The sequence below is a fragment of the Danio rerio genome, chromosome 19, assembly GCF_052040795.2.
Source record: "Danio rerio strain M-AB ecotype USA chromosome 19, GRCz13ab, whole genome shotgun sequence".
In the NCBI taxonomy this organism is placed as follows: domain Eukaryota; kingdom Metazoa; phylum Chordata; class Actinopteri; order Cypriniformes; family Danionidae; genus Danio; species Danio rerio.
Window position 1 is genome coordinate 17,613,569 of NC_141039.2, and position 12,765 is coordinate 17,626,333.

General features: G+C 35.6%; 1 protein-coding gene across 10 annotated transcripts in view; it reads left to right on the forward strand.

The window, feature by feature from the left end:
* Positions 1–12,765, forward strand: part of ptprua (protein tyrosine phosphatase receptor type Ua) — a 438,644-nt gene that overhangs the window by 234,818 nt on the left and 191,061 nt on the right. The gene's annotated exons all lie outside the window — the stretch shown is intronic.

A 12,765-nucleotide genomic window follows, 5' to 3' on the forward strand; every position in this document is an offset into this window, starting at 1 on the left:
TTTTTATTGTCTAATAATATGGTTTTATTTTTATCTACACACCCCAAAAAGTCCCATAAGATTTGTTCAGCATTTAATTTCTTCTCAAACCCCTGCTGTGATTGGTCCGATGACCCAGACTGATGGATTGGTTGACTGCACTTAACCCGAGATGGAAAGAAAAGCCCACCCTGGTTATGAAGTAGCATAGAGTATGTGTGAGGCCAATGCAGCAATGCATTAATGCAATGCAATAAACACCAGCATATTAATCTAATCTTAACCACAACCCCAAGTTATTACAACAACGCACATGCAGTATTAATACACACAGTTGTAAAAGTTGAACTATTTTGAAAATTTAATCAGCTACGCGTGTGTAGGAGCAGCTGGTGGTGGCCATAGCAACGACAAACGGCAGAGGATTGCGAGCACAGACATGCGTATCAGTGAAGTAAGAAGCATGTGTCGCATTGTCAATGCTGTTTTGGATGCCAGTTAAGATTTAACCTGAGAGATACATTACAATCATTGATCAATAATAGAAGTTATTACAAGCCTCACAGAGTGATTTCAAGTTACAACACACAATGGGGTATATGCACAGCAAGTGTTATTCATCCAATAATAAACTACCAGTGAAAGCTTAATGTGACTATTTTCAATTTCATGTGGTTCATTTTAAAGCATCAATGTTGAAATGTAATTACAATACATTCAGTTAAATAGACTTAAGCATTCATTTAGTTGTTCAAGCGTAACACAAGATGACAGACCGTGTAACCATTAGCGCAGATCAGCAGACGAGCCATTGAAAACACTGGGGTAGCATAAACGGTCATATTTTAAAGACATGGCAGGGGAAAATGGAATTTAATGCAGTCTGAGACCCACTTTATATTGTATAACTATCAGGCAGTAAAGATGTTGTGAAGAGATTTTTTTTTAAAGAAATGGCTAAAATTAAAAGTCTGTGTGTATATACCCCATTAAATACATGTTTTGCAAACTAAAGAAAATGAGACAACTATTTTAATCACACTTACATGTTATGATAAGGAAGAAGAAGAAACTGGCCCATATAAACTGTAACAGTTACTGACAAAATCCCTGTCAAAGTCTGGCAAAGTCCCATACATAATAGTCTTTGCTGCTCAGGGTTGGCTATACTGTGGTAATGTTTTGAATGTGAACTTTAAACTCTTATTCCCCACATCAGTGTCTCTGGTCACCTCTTAGTGAAACTTTGCACCATAATCAAACCCATGACCCCCCACACTCTGCTAGTGTTTGAAGGGTAGGGTGTGTTCACCTTTTTACCGGATCCAGCACTTCATATTTTTTGATGTCACGTCACGTATCGACATTGATGCGAGCAGGCAAAAGATCCGAACACAAGACGATTCATTTATTTGACTCTAAGTCAACTGTTTCCTTTTAGAATCAATAGATTAAATCACATTGCACTTTCAGATTTAAACCTTAGTTGGATATTCTTATTCACTTAGAGCTGTATTGCACATTGCAGTTTAGTGTTATTTTCAAAAACTCCTAAAAGGGGCTCTTTGAAAGTATTGGGACAGTACAATATATTAGTGACGTTCAATAACACAGCTTTCCTTTCTGAGCAAAGTAAAATTCAGGCTGGAATTTGTGATACCGATCCGATAGCAATACTTTGTGCAAATACACTTTATGTGTATAAGAAATGTAAAAAAAAAAAAAAAAAACATTTGTTGTAACAGTATTTTTAAAATGTAATTTATTTTTACATTTTATCTGGATGCTTGCACTGTGTTCCAGTTAATAATATTATTTATCTCAAATTACTGAAGTATCAAAAGAGTTTATGTTTTTATTTTTAGAATTGATTTTAGAGGATAAAGATTTGTTATTGAAAATATCAGTATTTCAATATCGCGCTGCACATTACAAATATTACAATTTAATATTCACCAACACATTTATTTGGTAAGTCAAATCTATTATATCATATTGTGAAATATTATAATGATTCTGTTATTACAATCGTCTATTTAATAATACTATTTTTACTGTGATGTCAAATGTAAATTCCTCTTCAATTGCTGTAGTCTTCAATTTCAGTGGTATAATTTCAGCATTGTTGTCAGTATTTAAATATTTTTTTTAGGATTCTTCTACAAAAATAAAGTTAAAATAAAAGCATTTATAAAACTGTGTTAACATCATGTCTTCCTGAAATATCATCTTTTAACTTTACTTTGGTTGGGTATTGAGAACTGATTCCAAAATCAGTTCTTTCAATCTTTGGCAAAAGTTTCTGGCAAAGTTTCCCATGCTAATTACTGGCATAACTACATATACAATAAATAATGCATTTTATTGAAAGTTGTAAACCTGCTTATATATGAATATTTTGAGGTACTCATTACTCATAGTCACACAGCTTGTTGTTTCGACCGGGAATCCATTTGTTTGAGCACTGCACTATTTGCACACGCAAGCAGAGTAGATTGATTCAAATTATTGCTGCATTGTGCTTTTTGCAGTTAAACCTGCTTTGTTTCAGTCATACTGCACAATAAAAATTCAATGAAATAGTTAAATAAATATTTGGGAATCTATGAGCATTGGAATTAATAATAAATTAAAAAAAACTAGATCGTCATCATTATTTTTCTGCCACTTATCCAGGACCGGGTCAAGGGTGCAGCCCCAGACTTCCCTTTCCATAGACACTTCCTCTAGTTTCTTAGGTTCTCAAACATTCCCAAGCATGCCAATAGACATAGTTTCTCTAGCAAGACCTGAATCTTTCCTGGGGCCTCCCACTAGTGGGACAACCCCGGAACACCTCCCTAGGTAGGAATCCAGGAGGCATTCAAAACAGACGCCCTTGTCACTTCAGCTGGCTTCTCTCGATGTGGAGGGACAGTAGAGTGGCTCTGGTCTGAGTTCTTCCCAGATGATTCCTCACCCTATTCTGTTCATTTTGAGCTCCTCACCCTATTTCTGAGGGTGCGCCCTGCCACCCTTCAAAGCAAAACTCATTTTAGCTGCTTGTATCCAAGGTCTTGTTCAATGTCATGACCCAAAGCTCTTGACCATAGGTGAGAATAGGAATGTAGATTGAACGGTAAAAAAAAGTCTTGCCTTTTGGCTCAGCTTCTTCTTCAGCACAATAAACCCATAAATCCACTGCATTCTGCTGCCACTGTCAATCTTACTTCACTCGTGAACAAATCTTCAAGATACTTAAACTCCTCCACCTAGGGTAACGACTCTTCTCTAACCTTGAAATGACAAGCCACCTTTTCTGGTTGAGAACCATGGCAACAGATCTCATTCCTGCCACGTTACGCTCAGCTGCAAATTGTCCTAGTGCACGTTGAAATCCAGGTCTAATAGAGACAACAGGAAATCATCTTCTGGAAATAGCAGAGATAGAATCCTGCGGTCCTCAAACCAGACCTCCACTCGCCTAAGACTCCACCAATAAAATGTGCCCATAAAAAAAATCATGAACATCATCAGTGACAAAGGGCAGCCTCTTGGGGAACAAGTTTGACTTAGTGTCGACAATGCAACAATAAGTATGCAATATGCAAAACTCCTGCTCCGCTCATACAGAGACCAGACAGCCCCTAACAGACCACATAGTTCCAGAGCATCCCCCACTGAATGTCACCAACTGGGGGCGCGAACTGAAGAGTGTGTGGTGGTGGGGGGGCGGGGGGGATGTAGGGGCCACTTCAGATCAGTTTGGAAGGGCACTTTCTATCGATGAATAAAAAGAGCATGAGCACTGCACAGCACATGTTGAGTCCTATGTGCCTGTGGTGTACTAGCATGAATGCTTGAGCACCCTAGTGAGGGTATAGAGCTGGTCCAGTTTTCCATGGTTTCCAGCTTTGTGAAAAGTACATTTTACTTTGTAATGCACTTGACAGGTGCATTGTCCAATTCCTAAAACCATCATGTTGCTATCAGCAGATGATGAATCCTGGGTTGTCTGGCCTGCGAAGGATCCAACTGATGTATATTGCATTTCCCAAGAAGCAGATTAGAAATTCCAAGGCCATATTTAAAAGAGACTGCCTTTGTTACACCACAATGACGCAATCAACCTTCGAAGGATCCAGCTTTTTATTTTACCCTTTGAAGTAAACACAGTTTTATGTAAATTACCTCTATCTTTTATGGGCAAAATATTTTAATAGTTTACTCTGATATTCATCCGCTGACTCGAGTTTCGATTGATGAATATTCAACATGTAGTCAAGCTAATGTTCTTATCCTAAAACAACAATATATTTGCATTTCATTTATTGCTAAATTATTTGGCTGATAATAGCCTTAGTGAACCTTTGGCTGATACAAAGTCACTGAAAAGCTGTCAAAGCTGTGACAACTGACACCCCATCACTACTGCCAAACGATTCACTGAAAGTTCTTATTCAAATAGACCGTACAATATTCAAAATGCTGCCATATAAATATATATTAAAAATAATAATAATCTATGGCTGTACATATTTCAATAATGGCATTTACTAAATTACTTGGTATGTGCATTACTAATTATTTGCACCCATCTGCTGTATAAAGCACACACAGACACACACAAGTTTTCCCCCTCTACTAAATAATCCATTATCCTCAGCTCTTGGCTCTGGTCAGCAGTGTGCGTTATCGAGTCACTTGTTCCTCTGATGGTTAGCGCACAGAACACTGTCACCTTGTTAAAGGCTATGATTAATAACCCGCCCCTCATTTGCTCCCCAAAAAGCCCATAATGACCAGTAAGTTGAGTATGTGTGTGTGTGTCTATCTGAGTGTGCAGTCAATTGACCCCCGCTTGTGTGTGTGACCCATTTGAAAGAGGAGGTCCGGTGTGGTTTCCATAACCCTGACCCGTATCGTTCCACTCTCCATAAATCAGACCAGCTTTAATGAGATTACAGCTCTGCTGCGATCAATGCACACACACACACACACACACACACACACACACACACACACACACACACACACACACACACACATACTCACAGTGCACCGCAGGGTTCTCAGACAGACAATGTGAAGAAATTATCTTAGCTCTCTGGTTCTGTTTCTTGCTATTTGTCTATTTTCTCTTTATCCCTCTCTCCCTCTCTCTGTTTCTCTTTTTATTAGAGAGAGGTGTCTAGTTTGTGGATGCCCTGTGGGATAATCAAAGGGACTATGGCAGTGGGGTAGTGAAGATTATAGACAAGTACACAGTGCACACCCACTTCTTCATTAGTCAGCATTGTATACACACTTCTAAATACAACACAGACTCATTATGAAAATGTACCCCCACATACATTTCTGGAAACTGTGAATTATGTAACCAGAGCTACGTATGGCTGCATTTCATCTTTAAAAAGAATGATACGCCATTGTATGACGCCGTCGCCGGCTCTTGTTTCTTTTTGCGCCTCCATGTGGACGTTTTTTCCGGTGTTACCAGTTTGCCCAGTAGCTCGTCATCTATCTCGACGAACTTGAGACATAGACAGGAGTTGATCGAAATGACTGGGTTTGAGTCGGGCAAAGAATGTTTCCAGAAAGCAGGTAAAAAAGGTGAAAATGAAATAAACAAGTAAATAACAAATTGAGAATGTGGTGATATCTAAAAACTAAAAATCAGGTGGCCACAAGAGCTTTTCTGTTTCTGGATTGCTTTTGAAAACACTGTCAGTTGAATTTAGGGAATGTGATGATTGGGTCAATCTGTTGTGTTGAAAACACTATTGGTTGGGTTTAGTGAAGCGGGTGGGTGGTGTAATCTGTTGGTCTGTCGGTCAGTCAGTCAGTCAGTCAGTCAGTCAGTAAGTCTGTCAAAAGTGGCCTCTACTGGATTTACTCAAGAACAGCAGGTGTGAATGGCACTCGCAAGATAAATTTGAGATCTTAAAAAACATACATAGCTGCCTCTGGTGGGTAACAGTGTGTGTGTGTGTGCATGTGTGTGTGGTGTGTGTGTTTGTGTTTGTGTGTGGTGAGTAGTGGCTTTTGTAAATTTGTCTTCTTCTAGCAGTAAGCATTTTGCATGTTGCTTATGTGCCCTAAGCAACTGCCTGAACCACCATTTTTGTCAGAATGCTTTATGCATATAAAAACTACAGAAAAAGCACTCATTTTAACATGGTCATGCCTGTCTACAGGACAGCATATGTGGTTGTTGGTTTGTTGGTTGCCAAGCATCATAAAACAACTGCACTGCAGATTTTGAACCTTACTCTGCTTCCTTCTATCATCAGTGGTGGAAAGAGTACTGAAAAATCATACTCAAGTTACTGTAGCATTACTTGCCTAAAATGTAGTGCAAATAGAGTATAAGTTTCTATTGTAAATGTTACTCAAAGTATGAGTAAAAAGTAGCCCTTTCTAAAGTACTCAAGAGTAATGAGTAGTGAGTATTTCGCTACAAAAAGCTGATGCATTTACATGAAATTTCTGGATGTGTGTAAACATAACATTCTGTAGTGCATTTAGTTATTGCCCAGCATTCACATTACTTCATTAGATTATATTATTGATATATAAGATGACAATATTGATGTCCAATAACAGTGTCAAATGACATTGATATTTGGTTAATTTTTGAAAGTTTATTTGTTAGAAAGTGACCAAAATCCAGCAAGGAGCCAACATCTTAAACTAACGTTATGTTGACGTCAAATACTGACATTTATTCTCTTGTATGGCAACTAAAATCCAACGTCTGATGGACATTATAGTGGTAATGTCCACACAATGTCAAGCTGTAGCATCATTAGAAGTTGATATTAGCTTGATTTTAGGTTGGACGTTAGACATCGGCGTAGGCCTGACATTGGATCCTGATGTCATTTCCAAGCAAACTGCAACGTCCCCATGACGTTGAGGTATAGATTCAATTTGATGTCACGTTGTAGTCTTGTGCCAGCTGGGTCTTTAAGGCCATTTCAGTCATCATACAGTAAGCATCCATCATCTTCTCATCATTGACCTGCATCTAAACAGTCTCTGGGTCATTGTGTGTAAATATTTTGGATGTCTTCTTGGAGAAAATGCTTCCAAACTATTTGCTACAATTATAAATCACCCATGTCTTGAGGTAGTGCATTATGATGCGATTTACCTTCTATGTGTGATTCAATTGGACAGGAATCAAGAAAAAAATAAAGCAGCGATGGAAGATTGAAGGACAGTGGGGGAGTAAAAGTACCAATGCTGCACTAAAATGTACTCAAGGGAAAATAAAAGTACACAATTTTAAAACTACTTAGCAAATTACAATTTCTGAGAAAATGTATTTGATTGCAGTAATTTGAGCATTTGTAATTTGTTACTTTACACCACTGACTACCATGATAATAAGTATTGAATGCTTTAGCTCGTCTATCAGTATGACTTCTGCTGGAGTCCCTTAGGATGTAATAAAGACAACAACACCCATGATACCATACACGGTCATGGCATCATCAAACTACACCATTTTTATTGTGAATATGCGCCCTTTAGTGGTAAAATACTGTGCATTTAAGTGAATTTAAATACTGTGCATTTAAATATATTTGTTCCCATAGCCAGCAAAATAGCACAATTTGGTCCCACTTTATATTAGTTGGTCCTAACTATTATGTACTTGCATGAAAAATAAATACAATGCACTTACTGTGTTCATAATGTTTGAAGAGGTGGGATAAGAGTAGGGATAGATACTGCTTTGGTGTTATGGAAACTTTAATATGTGATTGTAATCAATCCTGAGTACAATGTAAAAACATGTATTCACGCAATATATACATTGTAACAAATTATTAATTTCAGTTTTAGTACATGAGTAGTTAAGGCCGCCTATTACAAAGTGGGACCCAGTTTATAATATATAGTACTGCAGACAGGCTAATGAGTGCAAATGCATGACATTTAAATGTAAGCTGAGTGCAAATTTAAAGATGAAGTAATTACTTGCCGTTATTTATGACACTGTAATTTCTAAAAATGTAAGTGAATATTGAAAAGAACAATGATAGATACATATAGCCATGAAGATACAGATAAATTGCTGCATTTGTGTTGTCAAAAGCAGATCACGCAACAGCAGGGCATTTAGAGCAGAGGAATACACAAACTCTGTTCAATTCCCCAGTGAGCTGCCTGTACAGAGAGGCATTTAAAGTGTCCTTGGTGCATCAGTAATATGAGGCAGCTGCTAAAATGTAAGCAGCTGGTTTCTGAAGGTTCTTTTGTACTAAATGCATGAAAAACCAAATGAAACCCAAAGTGAATCCAAAATGTGCCAGGCTGAAGAAAACCTGTATTTATTTATACAAAAAAAAAAAAAAAAGTGCTCAACAAAAGCACACGCACTCAAAAATAAAATAAATAACTGAATAAACAAAAGCAGATGTGATGTTTAACTATACAATCATCTGCAGTTATTTGTGTTTTTGTATTTGGCCGTCAACAGTAAAGACATTGGTAAATAAATTATTATTAATAATAAATACATAATATGCATTTAGCTATGTATGTATGTATGTATGTAATTATTAGGCTGGCTTGAGAAACAAGCCAGACTACTGAAATCCTATTTAAACTTATTATTTTTTTTATATATTATTCTTCTTCTTCTGAGACTAAAATTCAAAATCTATCTCCTCCTAGAGCTTTCGAGCTATGACCACCAAACTCACACCAGACCTCCAAACTATTCTGACTCGGTATGCCATATCTTTTCCGACTGATCCGACTTTCGATTTTCCGAAAAACGTCCCGGGACCGTCGGAAAAATCCCATAGACTTAACATTGGACTAAACTTTGTGAGCTCATAACTCTGCATCAGACTGTCACACAGACTTCTAACTGGGCTCATTTAACTCAGACTACCTAACTGCCAATAACTGATGAGCTTTTAACTTTCTGGCCACGCCCTAGCAACCACTTTTGGACCCTAGAAACTGTCCCATAGACTTCCATTCAAAAGACTCTCATTGACTTAACATGGGATCAAACTTTGTGAGCTCATAACTTTGCATCACACTGTCATACAGACTAATGGCTGAGCTCATGTAACTCAGACTACCAAACTGCCAATAACTGATGAGCTTTTAACTTTCTAGCCACACCCTAACTACCAGATACTGCACCCTAGCAACAACTGTCCCATAGACTTTTACTGCAATAGACTGTCATTGACTTAACAATAGATCTAACTTTGTGACCTCAAAACTATCTATCTATCTATCTATCCTTTTTCAAACTGCTTTTATCTATGTATCTATCTATCTATATATCTATCTATCTATCTATCTATCTATCTATCTATCTATCTATCTATCTATCTATCTATCTATCTATCTATCTATCTATCTATCTATCTATCTATCTATAAACTGCTTTAATATATCTATCTATCTATCTATCTATCTGTCTATCTGTCTATCTATCTATCTATTTATAAACTACTTTATTCTATCTATCTATCTATCTATCTATCTATCTATCTATCTATCTATCTATCTATCTATCTATCTATCTATCTATCTATCTATCTATCTATCTATCTATCTATCTATCTATCTATCTATCTATCTATAAACTGCTTTAATCTATCTATCTGTCTGTCTATCTATCTATCTATCTATCTATCTATCTATCTATCTATCTATCTATCTATCTATCTATCTATCTATCTATCTATCTATCTATCTATCTATCTATCTATCTATCTATCTATCTATCTATCTATCTATAAACTACTTTATTCTATCTATCTATCTATCTATCTATCTATCTATCTATCTATCTATCTATCTATCTATCTATCTATCTATCTATCTATCTATCTATCTATCTATAAACTGCTTTAATCTATCTATCTATCTATCTATCTATCTATCTATCTATCTATCTATCTATCTATCTATCTATCTATCTATCTATCTATCTGTCTGTCTGTCTGTCTGTCTGTCTGTCTATCTATCTATAAACTACTTTATTCTATCTATCTATCTATCTATCTATCTATCTATCTATCTATCTATCTATCTATCTATCTATCTATCTATCTATCTATCTATCTATCTATCTATCTATCTATCTATCTATCTAAGCTGTTTTTTATCTATCTATCTATCTATCTATCTATCTATCTATCTATCTATCTATCTATCTATCTATCTATCTATCTATCTATCTATCTATCTATCTATCTATAAGCTGTTTTTATCTATCTATCTATCTATCTATCTATCTATCTATCTATCTATCTATCTATCTATCTATCTATCTATCTATCTATCTATCTATCTATCTAACATCTATCTAACATTTATCTATCTATCTATCTATCTATCTATCTATCTATCTATCTATCTATCTATCTATCTATCTATCTATCTATCTATCTATCTATCTGTATATCTATCTATCTATCTATCTATCTATCTATCTATCTATCTATCTATCTATCTATCTATCTATCTATCTATCTATCTATCTATCTATCTATCTATCTATCTATCTACCTCTATCTATCTATCTATCTATCTATCTACTTCTATATCTATCTATCTACCTATATCTATCTATCTATCTATCTATCGATCTATCTATCATGCTAAAAACATGCTAATTCATGCTAGAATCATGCTAGTTACATGCTAATTCATGCTAGAATCATGCTAGTCACATGCTAATTCATGCTAGAATCATGCTAACAACATGCTAATTCATGATAGTAACATGCTAATTCATGCTAGAATCATGCTAAAAACATGCTAATTCATGCTAGTAACATGCTAACTCATGCTAGAATCATGCTAGTCACATGCTAATTCATGCTAGAATCATGCTAACAACATGCTAATTCATGCTAGAATCATGCTAGTCACATGCTAATTGATGCTAGAATCATGCTAGTCACATGCTAATTCATGCTAGAATCATGCTAACAACATGCTAATTCATGCTAGAATCATGCTAGTAACATGCTAATTCATGCTAGAATCATGCTAGTAACATGCTAATTCATGCTAGAATCATGCTAGAATCATGCTAGGCACATGCTAATACATGCTAGAATCATGCTAGTCACATGCTAATTCATGCTAGAATCATGCTAACAACATGCTAATTCATGCTAGTAACATGCTAACTCATGCTAGAATCATGCTAGTCATGTGCTTATTCATGCTAGAATCATGCTAACAACATGCTAATTCATGCTAGAATCATGCTAGTCACATGCTAATTCATGCTAGAATCTTGCTAGTCACATACTAATTCATGCTAGAATCATGCTAGTCACATGCTAATTCATGCTAGAATCATGCTAACAACATGCTATATTATGTTAGAATTGTGCTAGTAACATGCTAATTCATGCTAAAATCATGCTAGTTACATGCTAATTCATGCTAGAATCACGCTAACAACATGCTAATTCATGCTAGAATCGTGCTAGTAACATGCTAATTCATGCTAGAATCATGCTAACATCATGCTAATTCATGCTAGAATCATGCTAGTAACATGCTAATTCATGTTAGAATCATGCTAGTTCATGCTAGAATCATGCTAGTAGCATGCTAATTCATGCTAGAATCATGCTAATTCATGTTAGAATCATGTTAGAATCATGCTAGTAACATGCTAATTAATGCTAGAATCATGCTAACAACATGCTACTTTGTGCTAGAATCATGCTAGTAACATGCTAATTCATGCTAGAATTATGCTAGTAACATGCTAATTCATGCTAGAGTCATGCTAGTAACATGCTAATGCATCCTAGAATCATGCTAATAACATGCTAATTCATGCTAGAATCATGCTAATTCATGCTAGAATCATGCTAATAACAGGCTCATACATGCTAGAATCATATTAGTAACATGCTAATTCATGCTAGAATCAAGCTAACAACATGCTAATTCATGCTAGAATCATGCTAAACTTTAAACTACTTTAAACTTAAAACTGCTTTAAGACTTTAAACTACTTTAAACTGCTTTAAAACTTTAAACTGCTTTAAAACTTTAAGCTACTTTTAACTTAAAATTGCTTTTTAAAACTTAAAGATTAAAGCTTTCTCAAGCCAGCCTAAAGTTTGTCTCGACGAACTTTAATAATCTAGTTGTTATTATGTTGTTATTATTACTACTACTACTACTACTATTATTATTATTATTATTATTATTTTCTCCATTTCTGAAGCATAATGTGACACTAGCTATATTTCCATCCCCCTTTTTTATGCATATTTTGGAATAATGCATACATTAATGGAATTGCCAATATGTGCAAATATTTAAAAAATGTCATTCCAAACTGAGTTGGATAAACATCTGATAAGAAAAAAGTTCATTAAATATGATTGAAATTAAATTTACAGAATAAATTCCAGCATGTGCATCAAAAACAAAATCAGACAGACAACATTCAGCTGAAATGTTGTTTTAGTCATTCTAAAATGTCCTAGTCAAAGTTTGCCATAAAAGTAGTTTGGCATCATTACCTCTCAGAACTGTTGAGCAGCTGCTCTCCCAAAGAGTGGTCTTGTTTCTGTAAAAAGCTATCATGCATTCATTGCATTTTTTTTTTTGTTCTCTATAAGGCACAGCTAGTTAGTAACAAATCCATGCTTTCATGTTGTTGACGCCAAATTTTGACCCTACCATGCGAATGTCGCAACAGAAGTTGAGACTCATCAGCTCAGGCAACATGTTCCCAACCTTCTATTGTCCAGTTTTTCCAACTTTCTATCAGCTCAAACCAGTTTG